The sequence below is a fragment of the Sus scrofa genome, chromosome 14 (genome assembly GCF_000003025.6).
Source record: "Sus scrofa isolate TJ Tabasco breed Duroc chromosome 14, Sscrofa11.1, whole genome shotgun sequence".
Classification (NCBI taxonomy): domain Eukaryota; kingdom Metazoa; phylum Chordata; class Mammalia; order Artiodactyla; family Suidae; genus Sus; species Sus scrofa.
In genome coordinates, this window is record NC_010456.5 from 35,536,721 (window position 1) to 35,550,242 (window position 13,522).

Below are 13,522 nucleotides of genomic sequence, written 5' to 3' on the forward strand. Positions count from 1 at the left end.
TAACAGAAAACCAGTTACAGCTGTGGAGGGTGGGGGGACAGAATCTAGTGCCAGATCTCCAACTAGCTGTGTTACTATGGAAAAGTAACTATGCTTTTCTGTACCTCTTTCCTCCTCCGTGAAATGAAGAATGGAGGTGTAGAAGTCAGATCCCAAAATGTCCCTTCAAGCACTATATTCTAGGACTTTGGGGCCCTAGTTTCCTCAACTTGAAAATGATGAGCAATATACCCACCACTGAAAGAAAAAAAAGCTCACAAAAAAGTACCCCACAATATAATTCTTTCCGCATATGTCACATACTATTACAGATCACTACTGAAAGCACTACAGGATATACAAATTCCTTTCTATGACATCATGCTGTTTCAAATATTACTTTAATAAAGTGGTTTTATTAAAGCTATAATGGCTTTTTGCTTGCTCCATGGCAGTAGCAGAGAGTCTAGAATTTACAAAGTAAAAATCAGAAACCAAAAACTCAGCTCAACTCAGTCCCAAATTTTCTCATTTTCCAACTCAAACTGTACTAAAAATAATCATTATTACAATACCTTACTCAACCAAAAGCATTGCAAAGCAATACTGACCAAAAGAACACTCTGATGGCACGTTAAAGTGCTGGTTTCCTTAATTACATTTTTTTTTTTTTTTTTTTTTGCTGTATATGTGGGCATGCAAGCTCTAGGTGTAATAGTTACATCAAGTAAGTCACCCTCTGTAGGCATGGACAGGCTGCATAAAATCCACAGGATCAGAAGTTAGGACCTGGCAGCATAAAAGGCTTTTGCCACTTTTCTGAACCAAAGCATCACACTGTAATGCTGAAGGTGTCATACTAACTCAAATTTTCAACGGTTTAGAAACTAAAAACGTAAAAGGTGTTGGAGATAAACTAGGCACATTTCTTCATTGCATAAATGCTCCTTAGAGCATCCCTGGCCTGCAGAAGGCTTCTGGTAAAGAGCTGACCTCCCCAAATCACTGACTCACTGCAAGACACTCTATTAGAAAGTACTTCCTTCCATTGGTTGGAAAACAAGATTCTATCTATGGCCATGGTTTTTTCTGAGTTGAAAAAAACAAAAAAACAAAAAAAAAACCTATTCACTCTTCCACCAGACAGCTCCTTAAATATCTGAAGGCACCCATCTTATCCCCCCTTAGTCACTTCTTCATTGGTCTAAATACTACCCATTTTCTTCCTTCACAGGACTAGCTTTCATGACCATTATCTCTGAAATGTACCCTAGTATTTATGCTTCTATAGCGTCCCTCTCAAATGTGGTACTCAGGTCTAAACAAAATCCCACATAGAGAGACTGTCAAGTGCCATTAACAGAAGAATTTTATCAGATAGTAATTTGCTACTTCCCTTGAAGATACATCATGGCTACTGAACATATGGTGCAGAGCTTCTGGAGTCCATTTATTCTATTAATATTTAAGGCAAACAAAATGGTATAAAGACTATCACAAACACTCATGGCCTAACCACCCCACTTAGGAAATATTACCAATTATTTTAAAACTCCTATGCATCTCTCAGTGTCCACATCTCTTTCTCCTCAAGGGTAATCCCAATTTGGTATTTGTCAATCTTCAGTCTTTTTAAACACACATTCTGGAGTTCCCATCATGGCTCAGTGGAAACAAATCTGACTAGCATCCATGATGACCCAGGTTCGATCCCTGGCTTCGCTCAGTGGGTTAAGGATCCAGCATTGCCATGAGCTGTGACAGATGCAGCTCAGATCTGGCATTGCTGTGGCTGTGGTGTAGGCTGGCAGCTGTAGCTCCAACTCAACACCTAGCCTGAGAACCTCCATATGCTGTGGGTGTGGCCCTAAAAAGACAAAAAATAAAACAAAATGAAACACCCACAAATTTCAATTAAAAAAGTCTAATTTCTTACTCTCACACTATCATGTTTTAAACATAAATTCTTAACTTTGTAAACTTTTCATTTTTATTTTTATTTTAAGAAGTATATGAATTTTTAATTTTGAGAAACAGGGCAAAATTGCCCTCCATGGAATTAGTATCAGTTTTTTTTATTATAGTTAATTTACAATACTTTCCATCTATTTTAAATCCCAACTCACTGCATGTACCCACCTGCAGCATTTTATATCATCTTTCCATCTCTATTCTGTCATCCACTGCATTAGCTACTTCTCCCTTACATAAGTCATCTGCAAAATATAGTCTGTGGGCCTTCATGTCTTAATTATTTAAAAAAAAATTAACCAGGACGGGACTGAGGACAGAGCCTGTGGCAAACCACTAGAGCCCTCCCCCCAGGCTGTCATGGATCCACGTTAAGTAGCCCACTCTGGGCACAGCCACAGCATCAGCTACAAATCCACTTAACCACACTGTCATCCCATACTTCTCCATCTTAGCCATGAAGGCACCAGGGAAACAAACCCTCATCTGATCACAAGTGGTCAGGCAATAAAGAAAGGGAAAATGACTCAATAACACTGGAGTTCCAGTTTTGACTAGACAGAGCACCATAGTTTTATTTTTGGCACGTCTGGTCCACAGCTGAGCCTGTCCATGACACTGGGTGGTGTCTGTCCATCTGTCTGTGCCAAAGTGAGTTTCAGTACAAGGCAATCATGAAGTACAGATAGGGAAAGACCAACATCAGCTGTGATGGAGCCAGGTTACAACTCAAATAGCTCCAGAGCAGAGTATTTCTTCCACAGGCCCCTGGAATTCAGGGTTAAATAAAATATAAGGGTAAACACAGACAACCTTATGGCTTCTTAAAAGTGCATAGTGCTAACTAAACATAAGGTAGTTTACTCTGATCTTTGGGATACCTCAGCTCTTTTTTGTAAAAACCATGAAATGTAAAATGTTGGAGAAATTATGAAATATAACTACTGGATGAAAGACTCAGAATAGCTAAGATATCATGTAAATGTAGGTCATTATTTCATTACATAGACCAGCACTTCCAAAAGCATGAAACATGTTCAATAGAACAGCAGCTCCTCAGGGTATTAGTAAGTTACTTTTTTTTTTTTTTTTGCTTTTTAGGGCCACACCCATGACATGTGGAAGCTCCCAGGCTAGTGGTCAAATTGAAGCTACACCTGCTGACCTACACCACAGCCAAAGAAACACAGGACCCAAGCCATGTCTACGACCTATGCCACAGCTCACGGCAATGCTGGATCCCCAACCCACTGAGCAAGGCCAGGGGTCAAACCCGCATCCTCATGGATACCAATTGGATTCGTACCCGCTGCGCCACAACAGCAACTCCAATAAGTTACTTTAAAAAAAAAAATTTAAAGGATTTTAATTTTTTCCATTATAGCTGGTTTACAGTGTTCTGTCAATTTTCTACTGTACAACAAGGTGACCCAGTCACACATTATATATATACATTCTTTTTCTCACATTATCCTCCATCACAAGTGACTAGATATAATTCCCAGTGCTATACAGCAGGATCTCATTGCTTACCCATTCCAAAGGCAATAGTTTGCATCTATTAACCCCAGATTCCCAGTCCATCCCATTCCCTCCCCCTCCCCCTCGGCAACCACAAGTCTGTTCTCCAATTCCATGACTTTCTTTTCTATGGAAAGGTTCTTTTGTGCAGTACATTAGACTCCAGACATAAGTGATATATAGTATTTGTCTTTCTCTGACTTACTTCACTTAGTATGAGAGTCTCTAGTTCTATCTATGTTGCTACAAATGGTATTATTTTGTTCTTTTCTATGGCTGAGTAGTATTCCACCGTGTATATATACCACATTTTCTTAATCCATTCATCTGTCTGTTTCCATGTCTTGGCTATTGTGAATATTGCTGCAATGAACATACAGATGCATGTGTCTTTTTCAAGGAAAGTTTTGTCTGGATATATGCCCAAGAGTGGGATTGCTGGGTCATACGGTAGTTGTTTATTCAGTTTTCTGAGGTACCTCCATACTGTTTTCCATAGTGGTTGTACCAATTTACATTCCCACCAATAGTGAAGGAGGGTTCCCTTTTCTCCACACCCTCTATAGCATTTGTTATTTGTGGACTTACTCATGATAGCTATTCTGACAGGTATGAGGTGGTACCTCATAGAAGTTTTGATTTGCATTTCTCTAATCATCGGTGATGTTGAGCATTTTTTTCATGTGCTTGTTGGCCATCTGTTTATCCTAACAAGTTACTTTTAAAAAAGATTCCATGGTCACATGAGTTTAGAGAATACTGGTTTGAACAAAACTGAGCAGGGCTCTTCACTGCAGAACTTCTCAAGAGTTTTTAACAGACATGTGCTGCACACTCCTAAGAAGGAGATATAAGAAAGCTGCATTCCTCCAGCTTATCTGGCTCCTGAACTCTTCTTGCAAGAAGGGCCTCAAAATTCCAGGGCTCTCCAGAAGATACCTTAGAGAATAGCAACATGGGTTATTGGTCTACAGATTTAAGCTATATGTTGGGCACTAACTGCATACTGGGCACTAAGGCCAGCAATTCTCATCCACTTTCCACCTCAAGCTACCAAACTGACACCTTTTGTAGGTGGGTGACATACCATGGATGTGCCCAGAGTCTAGGCTGCCTTCCTAGGTATCACTGAAGAAGCTAGAGGTGAAAAGCTTTGGTCTCCGGCTTTACAGTGAGGTTAGATCACAAGACTCCCCAAATAAGGGGCAATCTTTTAAATTCTGACAGTCTAAAAATCAACTACGAGGCTGCAGCGGCTCCTTTGTTAGATGGAGCTAGTGAATCATCAGCATTTCAGAATCCAAATTCAATGCTCAGTGAATATCCCAACTAAATTAAAAAATCAGGATAAGTTTTCATAAGAACTAAACTGTATAAATTACGGCCACTTTAAAACAGAGAAACTGGAGTTCCCATTGTGGCTCAGCAGGTTACAAGCCCGACTAGTATCGATGAGGATGCAGGTTCGATCCCTGGCCTCATTCAATGGGTTAAGGATCTGGTGCTGCTGTGAGCTGTGATGTAGGTCACAGATGAGGCTCGGATCCCTTATTCCTGTGGCTGTGGCTGGCAGTTGCAGCTCTGATTGGACCCCTAGCCTGGAAACTTCCACATGCTGCAGATGCAGCCCTAAAAAGACAAAAAGGAAAAACTGAGACTTTCAAGAGGTCTCAAATATGTTATACCTTCAAAACCTTGGAAGCTGAAAACATTTTTTTTTATCAGCTTCAAAGAAAATGCCAAGTAATCTTAAATAACACAATCTGAAATTTGTACAACAGGGTTATGGGATGAAAACCTGACAACAAGAAGTTGACGTTTCCGTGTATCACCCCCACTGCTAACCCCCAGATCACAGGGCTTCTTCTGCAGAAAATAATATTCAGGATAAAGTTTAAATCTTGGATAAAAAACAATAAAGCTCTCTAAGGGATTTATAAAAGCTAGAGGTGAGAATTACTTCTAAAAAGGGATCAGGATTGTACCTACAATTAGGTATTAAACACAGAAATGTGCCAACGATTTCTTAAGCAAACTATAAAAGGAGGGCTGCCTTTTTATTCTTCTTTTAAAGAGAACAAAAACAACAGGTTTTAAGAATTTAATCCTGAAGGGGAAAAAAAATTAACAAGAAAAAGATCTAGTCAAACCTTTAAACTTTTTTAAAACAAGTAAATTTGAAAGAGTCTCACCAAAAGGAAATATAGTAGTTTTGATTTCTTAAATTACATTAAATCTAGAAAGTTTACAAGCGTCAATTTTCCAAAGCCCTAACTTTAATATAGCAGGATTGGAATGGCCCTGCCCAGTAAAAGCCCCACTGAGTGAGTCTCAGCTGCAAGAATTTGCTAATAAAAGTGTCTCCAGCATTGTGCTTTATAGCACCACTATGAATTGCAGCATTAAAAAAAAAAAAAAATCCCTTGGCTCAAAAACTAACTTTATTAACTCTGCCTGGATTAGGGTTACCAGTGAGGACCACAACAGGGGGAAGGTGTCATTGTTCCAGTTACACACACTGATACACGAAGAACATACAGTACTCAGACAGCTGTATACAGACTCATTATCGAATTTCTCTCCTTCCCATTCACTCTTGAACACACTCACTCTTGCCCCTGCCACACCACCAACATCCAATTGCTAAATCGAACAGTCATTTCTTCGTCCTCCTCTCACTTGACTACCAGCACTGCTTATCATCTTTGACCACCTTCACCTCCTAGAAAACTGTTTTCCCTTAGTTCAGGGAAGTATGCATGGTGGGTTTTCTTCCCATCTCACAGGTACCACCTTCTTAGTCTCCTTAGCATCTAATCTCCCTGGTGTGCCAAGCTCAACCCCCTCTATCTACACTAGCTTCCCTGGTGGTCCTGGTCAGTTTCCTGGCTTTAAACACCATCATGTGCTGACAGCTTCCAAATTTACATCTTCAGCTTCCAAATTAACACCTTCAACCCAGAACTCATCTGCAACCTCACAACCAAGTACTGATCTCCCCCTCAAACTTGCTCAACCCACTGTTTCCCCCTCATCAGTAACAGCAACCTTATCCATCCAGCTTCTAAAGCTAGACACCCTGAAGTCCTGTTGACTCTTCTTTCTCTCCCCACACCCATTCCATCAGCAACCCTGATTTCACCCACTTCTACCAGCATAGTCCTGGTCCAAACCACCATGTGATCTTGGTAGCCTTCAAACTGCTCTCCTTGATGCCAGCCTTGTCCCCCTGCATTTTCTTCACATAGCAACGAAGATGATCCCTTTTAAAATGTAAGTCAGGAGTTCCCGTCGTGGCGCAGTGGTTAACGAATCCGACTAGGAACCATGAGGTTGCGGGTTCGGTCCCTGCCCTTGCTCAGTGGGTTAACGATCCGGCGTTGCCGTGAGCTGTGGTGTGGGTCGCAGACGCGGCTCGGATCCCGTGTTGCTGTGGCTCTGGCGTAGGCCGGTGGCTACAGCTCCAATTCAACCCCTAGCCTGGGAACCTCCATATGCCGCGGGAGCGGCCCAAAGAAATAGCAAAAAGACAAAAAAAAAAAAAAAAAAAAAAAATGTAAGTCAGACTTTGTCACTCCTCTGCTTAAAACACTTCAGTGGGAGTTCTCGTCGTGGCTCAGTGGTAACAAACCCAACTAGTATCCATGAGGACTTGGGTTCAATCCCTGGCCTTGCTCAGTGGGTTAAGGATCCGGCATTGCCATGAGCTGTGGTGTAAGTTGAAGATGTGGCTTGGATCTGGTGTTGCTGTAGCTGTGGCCAGTGGCTACAGCTCTGATTCACCCTAGCCTGGGAACTTCCATACGCTGCTGGTGCAGCCCTAAAAAGACAAAAAAACCCACAACAACAACAAAACAAAAAAACCCACTTCAATGGCTTCCCATCTCATTCAGAGTAAAAGATCAAGTTCTGTTAAAAGATTAAGTACCTTTTGAATTTGGACTAGCTCTCCTTCTCTCATGAGCATCTGCTCTCTACATCCCTGTATTAGTTTCCTATTGATATTCTAACAACTTATCACAAATCTGTAAGTTAAAATAACACATTTATTCTCTTACAGTTCTGGAGGCCAGAAATCTAAAATCAAGGTGTTAGCAGCTGGGTTGCACTCCTTCTGGAGGCTTCAGAGGACAATCTGTTTCCTTAACTTTTCCAGGTTTAAAAGGACACCTAGATTCCTTGGCTTATGCCCTCTTCCTCCATTTTCAAAGCCAGCAAGGTAGGACCTCTCCTCCCTGACCTCTTGCCTCCCTCTGAGGAGCTTTGTAATTACATTGAATCCACCTGGACAATCCAAGCTAATCACCCCATCTCAAGATCCTTAATTTACACCTGCAAAGGTCCATTTACCATAAAAAGGTAACATTCACAGGTCTGAGGTTTGACATGAATATCTTTGGGAAGCCATCATCCAGCTACCACAAGCCACTCTGACTTTCCTGCTCAAACACAACAGGTGTGCTCACCTTACGCCTTTGTACTTGCTACTCATCTTTGCCAGAGACCAGCACAGGCTGCCCTTTCCCTCCTTCAGGTCTCTACTCAAAGATCACTTTCTCCATCAAGTCTTCCCTGGCCACTTAAAACTGCAACCCCAACATCTCTGCTGCCTTATTTTTCTCCATGGCATTTCTCACCCTCTGATACAGCCTATATTTAATGATGTATTTGCTGCATATAATGTAAAGCTTTCTAAAAGGCAGAGGTTTTCTATGTCTTGTTCACTGCTCTGTTCACTGTCTAGAATAGTACATGCACATAGTACAAATAACTCTGCAAATAACTCAGTGGGAAGAGTAAGTCCAACTTTTTTAAAGTTCAACACTTCAAAAAACTAGAATGTTTTTATTTTCAAAGGTCAGCTCCTCACAGGTTCTGGCCTCAGGAGGCCCTGACTTTTTTATTCAACTCTCTCTTGCCTTTTTTTTTTTTTTTTTTTTTTTTTTTTTTTGTCTTTTTAGGGCAGAACCCGTGGCATATGGAGGTTCCCAAGTGAGGGGTCGAATTGGAGCTGTAGCTGCCGGCCTACACCACAGCAATCCTTAACCCACTGAGGGAGGCCAGGGATCGAACCTGCATCCTCAAGGATGCTAGTGAGATTTGTTTCTGCTGAGTCACAACAGATTTGCTTTCTGATTTTTCTCTTTTAAATTTTAGTACAGGAAATTTCAGTCACACAAAATAAATTGAACAGGATAAAAAACTCCCAAGTCCCCATTACTCTGTTGAAATTATTGTCAGTACTTTGCCATTCTTGTTTCAGCTAGCTCCCCATCTTTTTTCTGGAGTTGCTTTGCTCTTCCCTAACTCCTTTTAGAAGAGGCACTCATTGCAACCTGGCGAACTCAAAGAAAATTCCTGTGAGTTCTTGGTGTATATTCCTGGGGGCAAAGGTGGAAGTTAAGAACTAAGGGAACCCTGCCAGCAGCTATAGGTCCTCAAAATCATTTCTGCACTGAAAATCAACCCAGCCAGGCTTGGCTCTAACTTCCTGACTTTTAAAGATGTCATTAAGATCTGCAGCTAAAAAAACTCAGATTTTAGTTTCTCCTATTTGGACATCTGGGAAGATCATAAGACCGTATTTTCCTTGAAACTTGAAGTATCATAATCTAATATACTGGGCTTTAGTTCCAGAATTACTTATTTATTTTAGTAACACCTACTTCTTCCTTGCCAGTTTTATTATAAATCTTGTTTTTAACCTCTCCTTCCCTCTTTTTCTTTATTACATTCTTCAGGCACATTTTCCTACCTTTTACTTGAAAAGCATGGTCTTGTTGCCTTTGCAGTCCAATTTCTAAAATTATACATTAGGAGTTCCTGTTGTGGCTCAATGATAGTAAACCCAACTAGTATCCATGAGGACTCAGGTTCAATCCCTGGCCTCGCTCAATGGGTTAAGGATCCCGAGTTGCCATGAGCTATGGTATAGGTCACAGATGTGGTTCTGATCTGCTGCTGTTGTGGCTGTGGCATAGGCCAGCAGCTGTAGCTCTGATTCGACCCCTAGCCTAGGAACTTCCATATCCCATGAGTGGGGCCCTAAAAGGACAATAATTAATTAAATTACACATTTGGAAATACACATAACTAAAATATATGTTAAAGTGAAAATAAAAAAATAAAATTATAGAGAACAAATTTGCTGTTGTCAGGGGTTAGGGATAGGGAAGGTGTGGCTTTAAAAGAGTAGCAGGATTCTTGTGATTGAAGTTCTGTGTCTTGCTTGTGTGCTCACTCAGATCTACACATGTAATAAAACTGCACAGAACTAAATACACACAAATAAGTTCCTGTTAAACTGGTGAAATCTGAGTGTTGATTCCTGGTTTTGATACTATGCTGCATACAGTTCTGCAAGACATTACCAATGAAAGAAACTGAGGAAAGGGTACACAGAACTTCTCTGTACTATTTTTTGCAACTTCCCATGGATTTATAATGACTTTTATAGGTTTTTGGGTTTTTTTTTTTTTTTTTTTTTTTTTTTTTTTCGTTTTTGGCCATATCCTTGGCAGGGCGAAGTTCCTGGGCCAGGGAACAAACTCAAGCAACAGCTGCAACCCAAGCCACTGCAGCGACAACACTTGATCCTTAACCCACTGGGCCACAAGAGAACTCTGACTTTTCCAGGTTTTTTTTGTTTGTCTTTTTTTTTAGGGCCATACCCGTGGCATATGGAAGTTCCCTGGCTGGGTTGGAATTGGAGCTGCAGCTAAACCTACACCACAGCTCACAGCAATGCAGGATCCTTAACCCACTGAGAGAGGCCAGGGATCATACCCACAACCTCATGGATATTAGTTGGTTCTTTACTACACAGCCACAATGTGAACTCCCTGAATTTTCCAGTATTTTAAATGAATATTGGTAAATACCTAAAAACCTTTGCTTCTTAGGATTACTCATGTTGCAATTTAACAGCACACTTTTCTCATATAAACCAATTTAATAATTTTAAAAAGTGACAATTTTGTAACTGTTATTTTAAAATGCTACCCTATAACGTGCCTGGAAATCCTGTGGGCATACATACAAAAAAGAACATAAAATTATAAATAGTAAAATGATAAACTGCTCAATGAAATGCCCCAAGCATAAGTGCTGACTAGAAGCCACAACAGTTGAGACATTTTAGTGTGGACCTGTCCCACGGAGATATTAAATGCCTCAGGGACAACCATGGAGAGCAAGGAGCTAGAGAGGTCAGCATCAAGAGAACACAAGGATCACAAAGTAGGAGGACTTTAGCTCTGAAGCCTAAAGCCTCACAAAGCAGAAAAGAGAGGGGGTTGCTGCACAGAGACAAAGTCAGAGCCAAATCAGTTCTCCAGCACAGTCTGTGGCATAATGAAATCTCAGAAGTCCTCCGCAATCAGGGTTCCTTATTGTTAGTCAGTTACCAATTTGGCATAAAGATCTAAGCAAGCAAGTTTTCTCCAAGGGCACACATATAGTTCAAGTGCCAATTCCAAATAACTGGCCCAAGCAATTTCACTGAAATCCCAAGGCAGCTAGATTAAAGGAGAACCAGAGAGAAAGAGCAAGACAGAGAATGAGCCACCTCTAAAATAAAATCATAAAGCAGCAGGACATTCCATTCAACAGAAGGCCCTTTCCCCTGTTTCAAAAATAAAAACACCATGAGAAATAAATGAAAATGGCTACTTATTTTTATTACTTTGTGCTTTTATTTTAATGCTTGAAAAAAGAAAAAACAAACAAACAAAAAAAAAAAAAACAAAGCCAAGTCTACAAATTACTGGCCATCTAACTGTCATCCTGATGCAAAGCTCTATGAAAAAAAATCCTGGCTTCACAGATCAGAGCCACCTCAGGGGTTCTGTTTAAGGATATTTTCTATTCTCATACATGTGCTCTAAAAATTAGGTTCAACAACAACAACAAAAGCCCCAATCCAAATGGCCCAAGAGGGAAGAGTTCTGGTGGACAATTGGACTACTGTGTTGCAAATTAAACTGTTCACACCTGCAGAATAATCTCACCAGCATAACCAATCTACCCTGGAATGCAGCCGCATTGTACCAAAAAGGGGGTCTCTTCTTCCACCAGATCCTATCTTTCACTGATAAACTCTTTGGATGAGAAAACCAGCAGCAGATGTGAAAGCCACATGGCCCTCTACAAACCAGGAGAGCAAAAAGCAATGTTAAAAAAAAAAAAAAAAAAGATTCCTTAAACAGCAGCTCCCTATCAAGAATGAAGATTTTATCATCTAAGGCTGACTTTGTGGAAAGCTAGCTATTAGTCCCTGTTCCAAGACTTTGGCTAACTGCATCAGGCTGGAATCCAGGAGCTGGACTCATTTAGCTACACCCTTGTTTTCAACTTTTGGGAGCAGAGCCAATGTGTAAAGTTAGAATATAACAAATCCAATTTCCATGGGAAAGAAGACACTGTAGGTACTCTTAGTTAATGCAATCAATAGGCTCTGAGCATGGTTTACACTTCAAACATTTTTGTGAATTTCAGCCTCTGAATAATTTCTTCTATCATTTCCTAAAGATTCCACACTCTGCATCAAAAAATTTTGTCCTCTTAAGTGATACTGTAGCCATCAAGAATGATAAAAACCTTTTCACACTTATATTTATGTAGAAAAATAATTTTGATTAAGCAAAATGCTTTGTATTAGGGATATATGGCAAAACCATAATAGGGAAATAGAGTAAAACCAGAAATTTTCTAAACTGTCCTGTATTTTATGTCATTTCACTGAATTGCCATAGAGTCAGCAAGCTCTACCGTTTAAGTGTGGCTATAGTTTTCACCACTCTCAAAACTGCCTTAATATTTTTAACTTCATGTTCATGGTAGTGCTTTGGACTCTGCACCAGTAGTTCTCCCAACACTCAATTTCACCAAACCCTTTCTTCTGAAGGTACAGAAACTTGTATCATATGCATTATAGAATCCAGGGATGGGAAATGGTAACCACTAAACAAATTATTTCTTTGGCTGTTATGGGCAATGGATACTCCAGAGTCTTCTGGGGAACACAGTTGTCCATGAAAAGCCACATGAGGAGTTCCCATTGCAGCTCAGTAGAAACACATCCGACTAGTATTCATGAGGATGTGGGTTCCATCCTTGGCCTCACTCAGTGGGTCGGGGATCCTGCGCTGCTGTGAGCTGTGGTGTGGCTAGGATCCTGCATGCCTGAGGCTGTGTTATAGGCCGGCAGCTTTAGCTCCAATTTGACCCCTAGCCTGGGAACTTCCATATGCCACGGGTGCAGCCCTAAAAAGCAAAAAAAAAAAAAAAGCCACATGGTCAGTAATCAGTAATCATATACACATTTAACGTACAAGAAATTAGACACAAAGAGAACACAAGACTAATTTTAATGGCATAAACATTGTCTCTTATTTTATTTATTTCTTTAAATTTTCATAGCTGCACCCACAGCATATGGAAGTGCCCAGGCCAGGCAATGAATCCAAGCTGCAACCGCAACCTACACCACAGCAGCGGCAACGCCAGTTCCTTTAACCCAGTGCCCCAGGCCAGCGATCCAACCCGAACCTCAGCAGCAACTTGAGCTGCTGCAGTTGGATTCTTAACCCATTGCACCACAGTGGGAAATCCAACGCTTGCCTCTTAAAGCATGGCTAAAGCCACTCAGACATCACCTGGTAGAAATGCAGACTATGGGGCCCCACCCTGCACCTCCTGAATCCCAATTTGCATTTTATCAAGATGCTCTGTGATTCACGCATACGATCAACTCCAGCCTAGACTGTATCTCCCACTCTCATCCATGGGCATGTGCCCCAGAGTAGGCATGAGATGGGTGACCCTGATCTCCAATTCCCTCAATGGGTATCAGCTCTCACATGCCTCGCGCCTCATGAAGCAGTATTCTGGTGTTTGAAGGGTAATTTGGACTATACAGTGGAACATGACCTTCACTGCTTTGTCCCCAGGCTGACTCTCAGCTTCCAACCTAATGACTGGCTTGACTGGACCAAAGCCTCTCAATTTTGCATTAGAAACGGTGAGGAGATTAACAGTTCAGAGGATCACA

The 13,522-nt window shown here is 41.0% G+C and overlaps 1 protein-coding gene across 5 annotated transcripts in view; it reads right to left on the bottom strand.

Annotated features, from left to right (window-relative positions):
• FBXW8 (F-box and WD repeat domain containing 8) overlaps nucleotides 1-13,522 on the bottom strand; it is a 168,706-nt gene that overhangs the window by 91,701 nt on the left and 63,483 nt on the right. The gene's annotated exons all lie outside the window — the stretch shown is intronic.